Raw genomic sequence first — 11563 nt, forward strand, 5'->3', positions numbered from 1 at the left:
TAATTTACCTTGTCTAATAGCCACATTAAGTAAAAAGCAGATGAAAATAATTTAAGTAACATTTTAATTTAACTCAATATACCCCAAATATTATCATTTCATCATGTAATTATTATAAAATTTATTAATGCATTTTCATTTCTCATACTTCCTTTTACTGCAAACACACATCCTAATTTTTTGCATGAAGAGATTATTTTTATTGGCTTTAATTATGATTAATCAGAATTTTTAACTTTTAAAAGCCTTGATTTCTGGTGAAAACTAAGTAGTAAACAATTGTGAGTTATACTAACATTTTGTGCTCAAGCCTATCAAGTGAAAGAAACCTTCCCAGATCCTAATTTGGAGGACCCTGTTGGTAACAGTCTAGTTTGGTGACTGGGTATTCTGTAAATGTAATCAAAGGAAGACAGCCCTCAAGCCTTGTTGGAACAGTCCTTACCAAGTATTCCTGACCCCTGACACTGCTGCAAAACAATAAAGTATTTCGCTTACTGTGGGTAAAATTGTAATGTTTCCAGAATATCTTGCCTGGCTTTAGTGCATCCTCAGGAGTAGAGAGAAGTTCATCTCCACATCAATGGGTAATTACCTGGGCAACTAATGACTTATCTGAACCTAAGAGGTTAAGGGGAGGGCTGGTTGGCTTCTGCTGGAGCAGGAGAGAGAAACAGCCCTGGACTGCAGTTTGTAAGCAATAAATGGGTTTTAAACTTTATTTCTCCTTTTGACTGATTTTAGTTTTAGAGGTATTTTGCCCCAGGATTTCCCCTCCCCGGACTTATGCCTAGGATACACACCTCACAGCTAAAGAAGGCTCCACCTGAGACTTGGTCCTATGTAGAGGCTGGAGACTTCCAAATCAAACTAATGAGGAAGAGAAGTAGCTGACACCAAGACAGACTGCTTCAACCCAAGGCAACACATAAAGACTTCATACTTTCGCCTTTTCCTTTACTGTGACATTGGCCTAAAAGGATAATGCCCTCATCTGTCTCTCCTAGGCCATTGCTAAGGGGGTTGTTCTCTGAAATTTACAACAACCTTTTATTTCAGACTATGAGAAAAAGCTAACTGTGCCCCTTAATTTACATCATCAAGTTAGAAAGGACCTACCAGGCTTTCATGGTTCCTTTTTGGCAGGTCCCTACTACCCAAGTTAGGGATAAATGTAGATCAGGCTATCAAGAACTTCTCAATTCCTGATTTTTATAGAATCTGCTGCTGAAGCACTAACTCCTCAACAGAGATACTTAGACGCTCTCATCAAAGTTGTCCTTGGTAACAGAAAGGTCCTTGATTATCTTTTAGCTGAGCAAGGACATTGTCTGTACCATGGCCAATGCCACCTGATGTACCTGAATCAACACTTCTGGGGAGACTGAAACTCAAGTCTGAGACTGAAACATAAGATCACTGAGCCAGCCATTTGGCTTCAAGAGATGACCACTTGGCTCCATAGTGCACTCCAAACACTAGGAATTATCCTGCTTACAGTTATCAAAATAATTTCCCTGGCATGTTATATCCTCTCAAAAGCCTTAATTGCATTAAGCTGCTGCTAACTACCAAGTAGATGATCTCCCTGAGACTGGAGCATAGGAAGAGAAGTGAAGTTGGAACAGAAGTGAAGTAGAAAAAGAAGTGAAGAGAATGAATGACTGTGAGCCTGGAGTCATGCTGAGAGTAGCTCAGAGATTTTAAAAACAGTCATGACCTACAAGTAGTGACTCCATAGCATCTTACTGTGTTAATGGACAGTGACTGTAGTGGAGTATGTGGTGGGGACTTGGTAATAGGGGGAATGTAGTAACCACAGTGTTGCTCATGTGAAACTGAGCATAAGATTTGTATCAATGATACCTTAAAAAAAAAGTCATAACCTGTAAATACCACACAAAAGATCAACAAAAGCTGGGGGACCTAAAGACCAGTAGCTGAGTGGCACTACTTACTGCCTTACATTTTGATCACATCTCTCAGTTAGCCTGAGGTGGGAATTGTTAAAAAAAAAAAAAGCCATAAGCCCAACGTAGGGTCACTTCTGCTAGGCCAAGACATCAAATTAGGGCTTAATACCTTACCTAACTGTGTTTCACTTCACCCAGAAATGCAGTCAGTCAGGAATTGGCTGCTCAGCCTCAATAAGATAAGCAAGAATATTTGCCCTTCCCCTAATTCCCTTTGTTGCCAGGATATATTTGACCCCAACCCTATTTTTGGCTTTGCATATCGTTACATAAATGAAATGTACCCCTTTGAAGTTACATCTTTCTTGCCCACTTCCTCGGGGATATAAAACCTTCATATGACTGTAGCCCCCAGGAACACTCCTATCTATAGAAGTCATGTCTGCTGGACTTAAGTCCTCTGTTTTAGATCAAATAAAACTGTTTATTTCAAGATGACTTTAGTCATCTTTTTGTAGACAGTGAAAAGTAACGAAGTTTGTTTATATAGCCTACTCTGATCTGAATTCTTTCTCTAACTGTAAGGAGGTCTTCTCACTTCCTGGTGCAGGGAGGGCCCCTTTCACCTGGGAGATTTATTTCCTTCTTTCTGGAGACAAAGGGGTTTAAGTGTTCTTTTTGCATTGGCTGTTTCTTAAGTAACTTTTAATTCAAAATAATCAATATATGAAAATGGCACATTTTGGGGTGGCCTGTTCTTGGTCCCTAACAAGCCAATCATTGCCTAATTCACTAGAAAAAACTGACATCTAAAAGAATAACCTGTAGAATTTTTTTGTAAAAAAATATCTTCTAGTATGTATCATAACAGAATAATGGCTTTGTTTATTTAGAAACTGTAATCTGTGCACTGTTCTCCGTTCTGAAGAATATGAGATTAGGGACTGAGTCAGATACAAGTTTTATTTCCTTAAAGAGTCATAGTTTGTATATACTGGCAATTCTTTCACACACAGGTGTGGTCTGCTGCCTGAAGTACTGCCAGTTTAGGGCCTTTATTTGGAAGTATTTCTGCAAAGAGGCCTTTCCCTAAACACTCTAGATTGTGCTGGTACTGATCTTAGAGACTTTAGGCACAGTTCTCAAAACACACCACCCACATTGAAAGAAATAGGCAAATGAGAATCTGTGGCTTACCCCTTGGACATGCTATGATGGTAGAATATCATCTAACACCTAGATTAACTAGCGATTCTTTCTGGGCATGCACATCAGCTCTGTTCTGACTTATGTATACAAACGGAGTAAATCCCCTAAAAAAGAAAGAAAAAGAAAAAAAATGAGACAGAGAAAAGAATAATCTCCATGTCTCAGGGTTCTATTGAGTTACTGCTGCCCAAAAATGAGGTCCAAGCAATGACAAAGCCACCCACAAATGAAAGCCCAAATGACCGTCTAATCAGATGTGGACAGATATTCGCCAGTAAGGTGGTTTCTTCTTTACACAATGACGCTTGGAAAATAGAACAGATTGTATTTAAAGAATGTTACAAATACGTTCCTCTTCTTCCCAACACCTGGGAGCTAGGTAACATCAGGACACTTTTATCAATAAACAGGGTCTAGAGGAGATAGTTGAGAATGTAGGGGAGGCAAAATTTTACCTCTACCTTCTTAGGGCTTTTCAGCTGCATCTGAAAATTAAACTGACATAAAACAATAGGAGAAAAGTGTACACATTTAAATGTTTTAAATGACACAGGAGTGCTCCTAAGAAAATGAATACCTAAAGAAATGGCTAAACTTTTATATATTTCATATTAGGTTGAACAAAGAAGGACAATTGTGGAAACGTAACTAAGCTAGATGCAGAAGCTAAAGGAATACCAGAATTGTTTTAACAAGGTCTATTTATATAGGATTCTCTTGGCTTTGATTCCCCATTGACAAATTTCCCTTCTTATGGCATAGAGAGAGCATCTCTCATATGGGAGTTTTTATCTCCTGTTTTCAGGAAAAACAGGGGCGATTAGAATACTCTTCTTTCATCTGCTGTTTTTTAAGTACCTTTAGCTCAAAGTAATCCTTGTGCCAAGTGGCATATTCTACCACCTTATATGATCTGCCTTATATGATCTACCACCTTATATGATTCTCAAAAGACCTGCAGTCTATAATCTGAGTTGGCAGATTATTCTATTTCTCTTAGTCTCTTAGGCTTGAGTATTAATCAATTCATTTACACAGTTGTGTGTTAGTTCAGGTGGCACTGGCATAGGTGGGAGTAGCTTTTCAGCTAAGTTAGGTCTCTGTGTGATGGGAGTGGTCATTGGAAACTTCATTTCTGAGTCCAGAGGACAGCCAGTTGAGGAGACTTCTAGGAGCTTCTTTAGGTGGTAGAATGATGGCAGCTATAATCTGATGAATTCCCTGGTTTGTAGCTTGAATGTCTCGGTTATGGCATTGGGTGTTGTGAAATTTCTGAGTGGCCCACACAGCAGTAGCCATGAAGGCTGTTTACATATAATCTGTTGTAGTGATTTTTCTGATATTTATATTAAGTCACCTAGCTTTAGTTTGTAGGACTTGGGCAAAAGGATAGTTTTAGTCCTTAGTGATTTCAAGTGAGAAGGGTGGGAGAAGAATTGGAAATGTTAGTTAGGAGAGTTACAGCCATATACTGGGGGACACCAGAAGAATTCAGTATCTGGACCGATTTACAGGTAGCAAAACCCCAAAGACAATGAACAACAGCTAGAATCTAATAATCAGAAGAGTGGGTTATAGTTTTTCATTGAAATATATTTTTCTGTCTAGGATCAAATCCATTTTTATTAAATATAATTACAGTAAGACTATTTTGTTTGTAAAAGAAGTTTAGTCTCATTAAACTTGGCCTGATTATTTATATGTTATTTTGTAAGACTAGTGATAGATCATAAGGTGCTTTTAAAATCGCATTGTTAGAACTTCAAACAAGGAATCATAGATAGAGCCTTTAAAACTCTTTCAAGGCTAAGAAGCCAAGTCAAATATTTATCATCAGACTTAGCCTGTCACACCCATAGATTTGGGTGAGCCCCTCTTTTCTGGAGGTACTCAATATATCTTAAGTTTCTTGGGCTTTCCAGGAAGTATCATGCCTTACTCATTTGTAGGGCTGGGAACCTTGTAAGCAAGGTATCATACTGGTATTTCAAGGGGTTTTATAACTGGCTCCATAAATTCAACTTTAGTTACTTAAATCTGTCCAGTCACATTTGAGTCTATGTACATCATTGCCAAATATGACATTACAGTCAAAGTCTTGATAATATAACCAATGTTTCCAGTTTTGTTCTAAAGAGAACAGATTCTTCCTGTACTTATGCAAACAACTGTACCGCCCTGAAAGAGAATATTAATAGTTTCCAAATTCTGGAGGGATCAGGAAGAGAGAAAAAGATGTTTTAATTTTTATTTACCAAAGTATAATCTATCAACTTGTTGTAAGTTACACATAGCTTAAGAGAAGGAGAAAAAGAGTTTTCTTAAATCTGCAAAACAAAACTTTAAAGGACCAGTAGTGCTTTAAACAAAAAGCCATAAAATTATAATCATCCTCCTTATCAGTTCATTCAGTCCCACCTAACTACTTTTTGTTTGCTTGATCTCAGGTTACCAGTTTTATGAATCAATCAGTTTCTTTATTAGAATTCTAGAAATTCTTCTCCAGTTTAGTGATGTGATCTTAGAATGATCAGAAACCTATATTATAGAGTACTTGTCATGTTCTTTTCCATGGATCCTTGAAGATGAAGCATTTTTGCCTATAGTTGGTTGTAAAAGTTTCCAGAGAAGAACCAAGAGTAAAACAGTAATTGCTCATGAATGACAAAAAACTTAAAAATAGCCAAGGTTAAAGATCTGGGGAAATTAAGTGTAAAATACAATATAATTCATAAGGATATTTGATTATTTCTGTGACATACAATGCTTTCAAATAACAATTGGAATTATGACAGATTATATGGACAATTGGGCATTGACAATTTCTAGGAATTTTGTACAATATTTAAAATGTTGATAACATATACACATACAAATATAGCCTAAAGAAAGTTAATCATGACTTTCATTTGACAATGTTTCCCATGTAATTTAACAAATCAAATAAGCTAATAAATTTAACATCTCTCATTTTATAAGGAAAGAGAACAAATCTTTTGAGATTTTCAGGAACCCTCTGGAAAATGCCAAAGTTAGTTCAAAGTCAAAAGACTTCATTTTGAATTTGATTTTGGGAACTTTGTCAAAAATGTCAAAAGGTTAAAACACTTGATTAAGTAATAACTTAAATCAATTTAAGGTCACTGTGAAACAAGCAGTATCATATAGGTCACTGTGAAACAATACTTAGTTATCCATCTAATTAATCAAAGTGACAAAAGATTTTAAAGGCAAATACAGAGAGTTATATAGTTATTTAAAAAACCCTCAGCTTCATTAATATCAAAGACTCCGTTTTCCTCAGTTATTAAAAACCTGTTAAAGACAATATGAAGCACAGGAAATTATTTTGATAAGACAGAATCTTTGTTTCCCTGGTAGATCACACAAAAGGTAACAGAAAACTTTTATAATCTCTTATTGAGAGTAGACCAATAATCTAAGAAACTGTCATTTTAATAGAAAATTAAACTCTAGTTTTATGTCAGTACATTATTGAGCTCATTTAGCCAGCTTTGACCTTGCAACATAAAATTTATTTTCTACAAATATTCTGCAATTTTCTTTATCCAGTTAGATTTTGTCTCATTCCTATTCTTTTTCTCATTCTGGAACATTTAGTCATTTTTCTTTAGGACAAAATTACTCTTTTTTCCTTACCAAACATTATCCTCTATATTCCTTATATATTCTTCATATAAAACACATCCCATTCTCCTCCCATAGTTTGTATACCAAGTTATTTTCCTTTTCTGTTATCATTTTTAGTAGTTGTATTTTTATATACAGATTATAAATTTTAACCATTAGTAACTTTATTTTCCAGTGAAAATTAGGAAGCAATTGTAAACTGTCATATATTAGCATCCTGTATTAAATTAGTAAATTTATGAATATATAATTATACAAATATATAATTTTTAGATATATATGCCTTTTTATAGCACAATTATTTTTAATTTGTCAAAGGATATGATTACTAACAGATCCAAATATCTTTTTTCTCTCTGTAAAAATTAAGAAGCCAAAATAGATAAACTTATGTTTGGCAATTAATGTTTTAGTGTATTATCTTACTTAGAAATGATCTAAATATTCAATGAATATTCATCATTTAACTTAACATAACTTCAAGGTTTCATGTTTCCAAAAAGACTTTGGAAACTTTAAGTACAGTACTTTGTTTAAGAACACAAAGCTAGCATACTCTTACTTTTCTTGTAGATAAATCTGACAAATATTTTTTTTTAAATCACAAAAGAACCTAACTTATTTTATACTGATGTGTTTGACATCCATCAAGCAATTTATTTTTATTGTATATCTTGTTTTTAAATTGAATTATAATTTTACAATTTTAAACATCTAATGGAGATAACATAACTCATTTGACTAGCAAACCCAAGTAGAAAAAGTTGTATGTCTTCATTAGATTTAATGTCTACAACTCTGAATGCATGACTATTTTTATTAGACCAACAAACTTAAACTAGCTTTTATTTACCCAAGATTATCTCAGTTCCTGTGAACTTGAGAAACATTTGGGTTAGTTTTTATATTTCTGTGAGTTTTAGGAACACTTCATTTATATAATCACTTATTTTTTTAAACCAATTAAGTAGAGCTCTTTTACAAAGTAATTCTGGCAATTATCACCCAGAGTAGAACAATATCACATTACATAACATATATACCTAGCCATATTCAGACAGATGCAGAAAGAGATCTGGTTTTCATTTTAAATCTCATCCATGAGTTAGGTATAAATATAGAAACACAAAAATTACTAACTTATATTAGAGTTATTAGAACATTGTAACAATAGAACACTTATTTAGGATGAGAGCTCAACAGTCAAATATTCAAAATATATTTACTTTGTGACTCAAAACCAATAAGCATTTTTATGGCTTAAAAACAATAAGCCCTTTATGGTTTAACCTTGGACACAAAAGATATCCCCTCAAAGAGTGTAAAAGATGCTGCCTCCCAAGATCCATCAAGTTCATGCCCAGGGTTTGCCTAAGAATGCAAAGATCTTTATTGTCACAGGTAGTACTAGTAGTGTTTGCAAAACTGGTATCTCATTTCCTAAAGGAACTGAGATGCCTCCAGCTATGGACCAGCTAATCTGTGGTACTAGGAGGGTGATATTAGGATGACCGTTTCCAAGCACTATGAAGATGATAAGGGTTAGACCAATCAGGTCCCTTATGGACTCATTAAGACAAACTTCCCTAAAAGCTGGCAAGGTTGGAGAAAGATAATGTTGCTTGTCATTTTGTGTCCTGGGTTTCCAGCCTGTTTGGCTGGTTACCTGACTCAAGCCAAAACTTGTATCCCATGGTTGACACAGACCAGAGAGAACATTCCCACTGATCATAAAGCCAAACCCTCAAGGCATAAAACACGATGGAAAGGTCTTATGATTTTCCTCCTTATAACAAACACCACAAAGGAAACAAAAAGTAAGAGACTGTGGATCATAACCCATGGGTATCCAGAACCAAAGAGTCATAATTCAAAGAAATACTTTTTACAAATGTTTTTCTCTTGCCAATCTACAATAGAAAGTGAAAAAGATAAGGAGAGACTTTTATTACTCTATTACTCTCGCTTTAGCTGAGCTCCACAGGCAGCGATCTGAGAGAATGATGTGCTAGGAATTCTTACCTTCTGATGGCTTTTTGTCAGATGTCCCAGGATCTCTCAGTGAACTAGCCATTCAATTTCCAGCCTTGCCATCAGAAACCATAGGGAAGGAAACATTTTACCACTACATTCTTATAATTTTTCAACTGCACCTGAGAATTAAACTGACACAAAATAGATTAATTGGAGAAAGTATACATATTTACATGTTTTACATGACACAGGAGTGCTCATAAGAAAATGAAGACCTAAAGAAATGGCAAAACCTATAGGCTTTCTTATTAGGTTGAACAAAGAAAGGCAATTGTGAAAAAGAAACTAGATGCAGAGGCTAAAGGAATACTAGAATTATTTTAACAAGGTCTATTTATACAGGATTCTCTTGGTCTTGATTCCCCACTGAAGGATGTTTCTTTTCTCATGTCATAGGGAGGGCATCTCTAATATGGGAGTTTTTATCTCCTGTTTTCAGGAAAAACAGGGAAGATTAGAATAGCCTTCTCACATCTGCTGCTTTTTAAGTGCCTTTAGCTCAGAACAACGCTTATGCAAAATGGCACATTTTGGGGTGCTATAAGAACCAAAGAGTCAATGGTCAGACACAAGAAATGATTTAGAATAGCCAAGAACATAGCAGCTCCATTTTTGTTCCATCTAGATTAAAGCTGTTGAATAATTGTGTGTCTGATGATTCACCACCAAGTGAAATCAAAATTTATTTCACAGATCTCTGAAGTGATATTAGACATTAAGTTTCATCCTTTTTTATAGATGAGGAAATGAAGCCACAAATACATGACTTGTGTGTACTTGCTCAGCAATCGACATACCAGTAGAAATGTTAGAAACTTGGCAGAAATTTTTTTTTTCTAACAACAGGCTTTAAATATCTATTTAAAGCTGACCAATCCTGGATGTCATAAACGAGTACAAGGCAAGACAGAGATCACCAAATGAATTGCAGAAAATAACTGCCCTCACTAGAAATTTGGCTCTCTTGAAAAGGGTTTGAAAATTTCTCTTGAAACTCTGCACTATGAAAGTGAGCATCTCTGATGCATTCTGGATAGCTGTGATGGGTCTCCACTGCAACTACAAAGAAAGTTGTGTTCCCTTTAGTTTTGTCAAAACAGACATTTTCATGTGAAACAGCTACTTTTGAATAGTTCATAATCTCCTTTGTCATGAAATCTGTAAACATAAAGCATATTGAAAATGACTGATTCCATGAGTTCTGTTAGACATATTAAAATTCTTTGCTACTTATTGTGGGAGGTACAAAGATGTATGAGGACAAGGCAAAATGACTTGACTTTATTCTGAAGGATGAAAATGTGGCATAGTAGGAAGATTATGGAGTTCGCCATCAAATAGATGTAGATTTCAATCCTCTTCTGCCACCTAACAATTGTGTGACTTGGGCAAGTTAGTTGCCTTATTGAGTCTCAAGTTTCTCTTCTATGAAATTCAGATGAACAGATTAATGCTTGCATAGGGTTGTTGTGAAGACAGAGTGAAGAACCTCATCAGTACTGTGTTAAGCAAGACATTGACAAAAAAAATACATGAGTTAGAAAATGATACATGGCATAAGCGTTTCCTCACAGCAGCCACAGGTAGTATCTGCATAAAATAATTAATGCTTGAGCTTGTCTGTTTTTAAAGAAGTTAGAAAATTCTGAGGGATAAATAAATAGCTGTAACTACATTATATATGGCATATGTATTTTGGTACTTATTCCTGTGTATTATCTCAGTAATATTTGATATCTCTCTTTAGGCTATAAACTATAACAGTATTTTTTGGCTTTGTGTTATTTACCTTCACTTACAGAACTGTGTTTCTATAGCAAGGAACAAAAGCACATATAGGTGTTTCATATTTGAATAAAATTACAATGAAGTTAACTTCAATATACAGCAGCTCAATTTTCAGGGCTCCTGTTGAAGGAAGGTGGGAAAACATCAGAATGAATGATTACTTTTCTGGTATTACATTTTATAGGTTTGACTTTGGACAAAATCCTTCACTGCCCTGTGTAAAGGCTATTAATCACTCACTTTCTGTAGATATATGAATTCTTTGAATTCACTCACAAATGATGGTGCACTATGAAGGACACTGGCCATAACGATTCACATCTTGGAGTGTGAATCGTTATTTTAAGTCCTCCTCCAGAGAGCACACTGCCCATCTGTGGGGGGGTCTTTGCTGGAGGTACATGTTACATAGACATTGACTTGAAACAAATGAGATGCCATTATGCTCGCAACCTTATTTTTAAAAATCATAATATACTGTTAAACAATTACTTAATTTCTTCATGTGTTTTCCTCAGAAATATTATGTTTCTGTATTTGTATATAGTTTTTTTATTAAGGTATCATTGATACACAATCTTATGAAGGTTTCACATGAGCAGCATTGTGGTTACAGTATTCACCTGTATTATCAAGTCCTCCCCCACACCCCATTGCAGTCACTGTCCATTAGTGTAGTAAGATGCTGTACATAGCTCTTTTTTAAAAAAGTCAAGATATTTGCACAAAATTTAAATATTTATAATGAAAGTGTTCTCCAGAAATAGTGCCTAATTGCATATGGTATGCTGATAAACCTTAGCAGTGGTTAACTTAGCTCCATGTCTTCTAAGATGCCTGGAAATTCCCTAGGCTGGCTTAGATCCTCTTTATATGCAGTCCTTCATCTGGCATTATACTAGTGATATGTTTATGTCTCCCTATTAACAACCTATAGCTTCTATAAAACACTGTCTTACCTAACCTTA

At 35.1% G+C, this 11563-nt stretch overlaps 1 long non-coding RNA gene across 1 annotated transcript; it reads right to left on the minus strand.

Annotated features, from left to right (window-relative positions):
• Positions 1–767: 767 nt before the first annotated feature.
• LOC118928629 (uncharacterized) lies at positions 768–11110 on the minus strand. Its single transcript, XR_005031302.2, has 3 exons — positions 10597–11110; positions 8796–8938; positions 768–7129 (listed from the first exon to the last, which is right to left on the minus strand). It is a non-coding gene; the product is annotated as an uncharacterized LOC118928629 (long non-coding RNA).
• Between the last annotated feature and the right edge of the window lie 453 nt (positions 11111–11563).

This window comes from Manis pentadactyla, chromosome 9 (assembly GCF_030020395.1).
Source record: "Manis pentadactyla isolate mManPen7 chromosome 9, mManPen7.hap1, whole genome shotgun sequence".
Lineage (NCBI taxonomy): Eukaryota > Metazoa > Chordata > Mammalia > Pholidota > Manidae > Manis > Manis pentadactyla.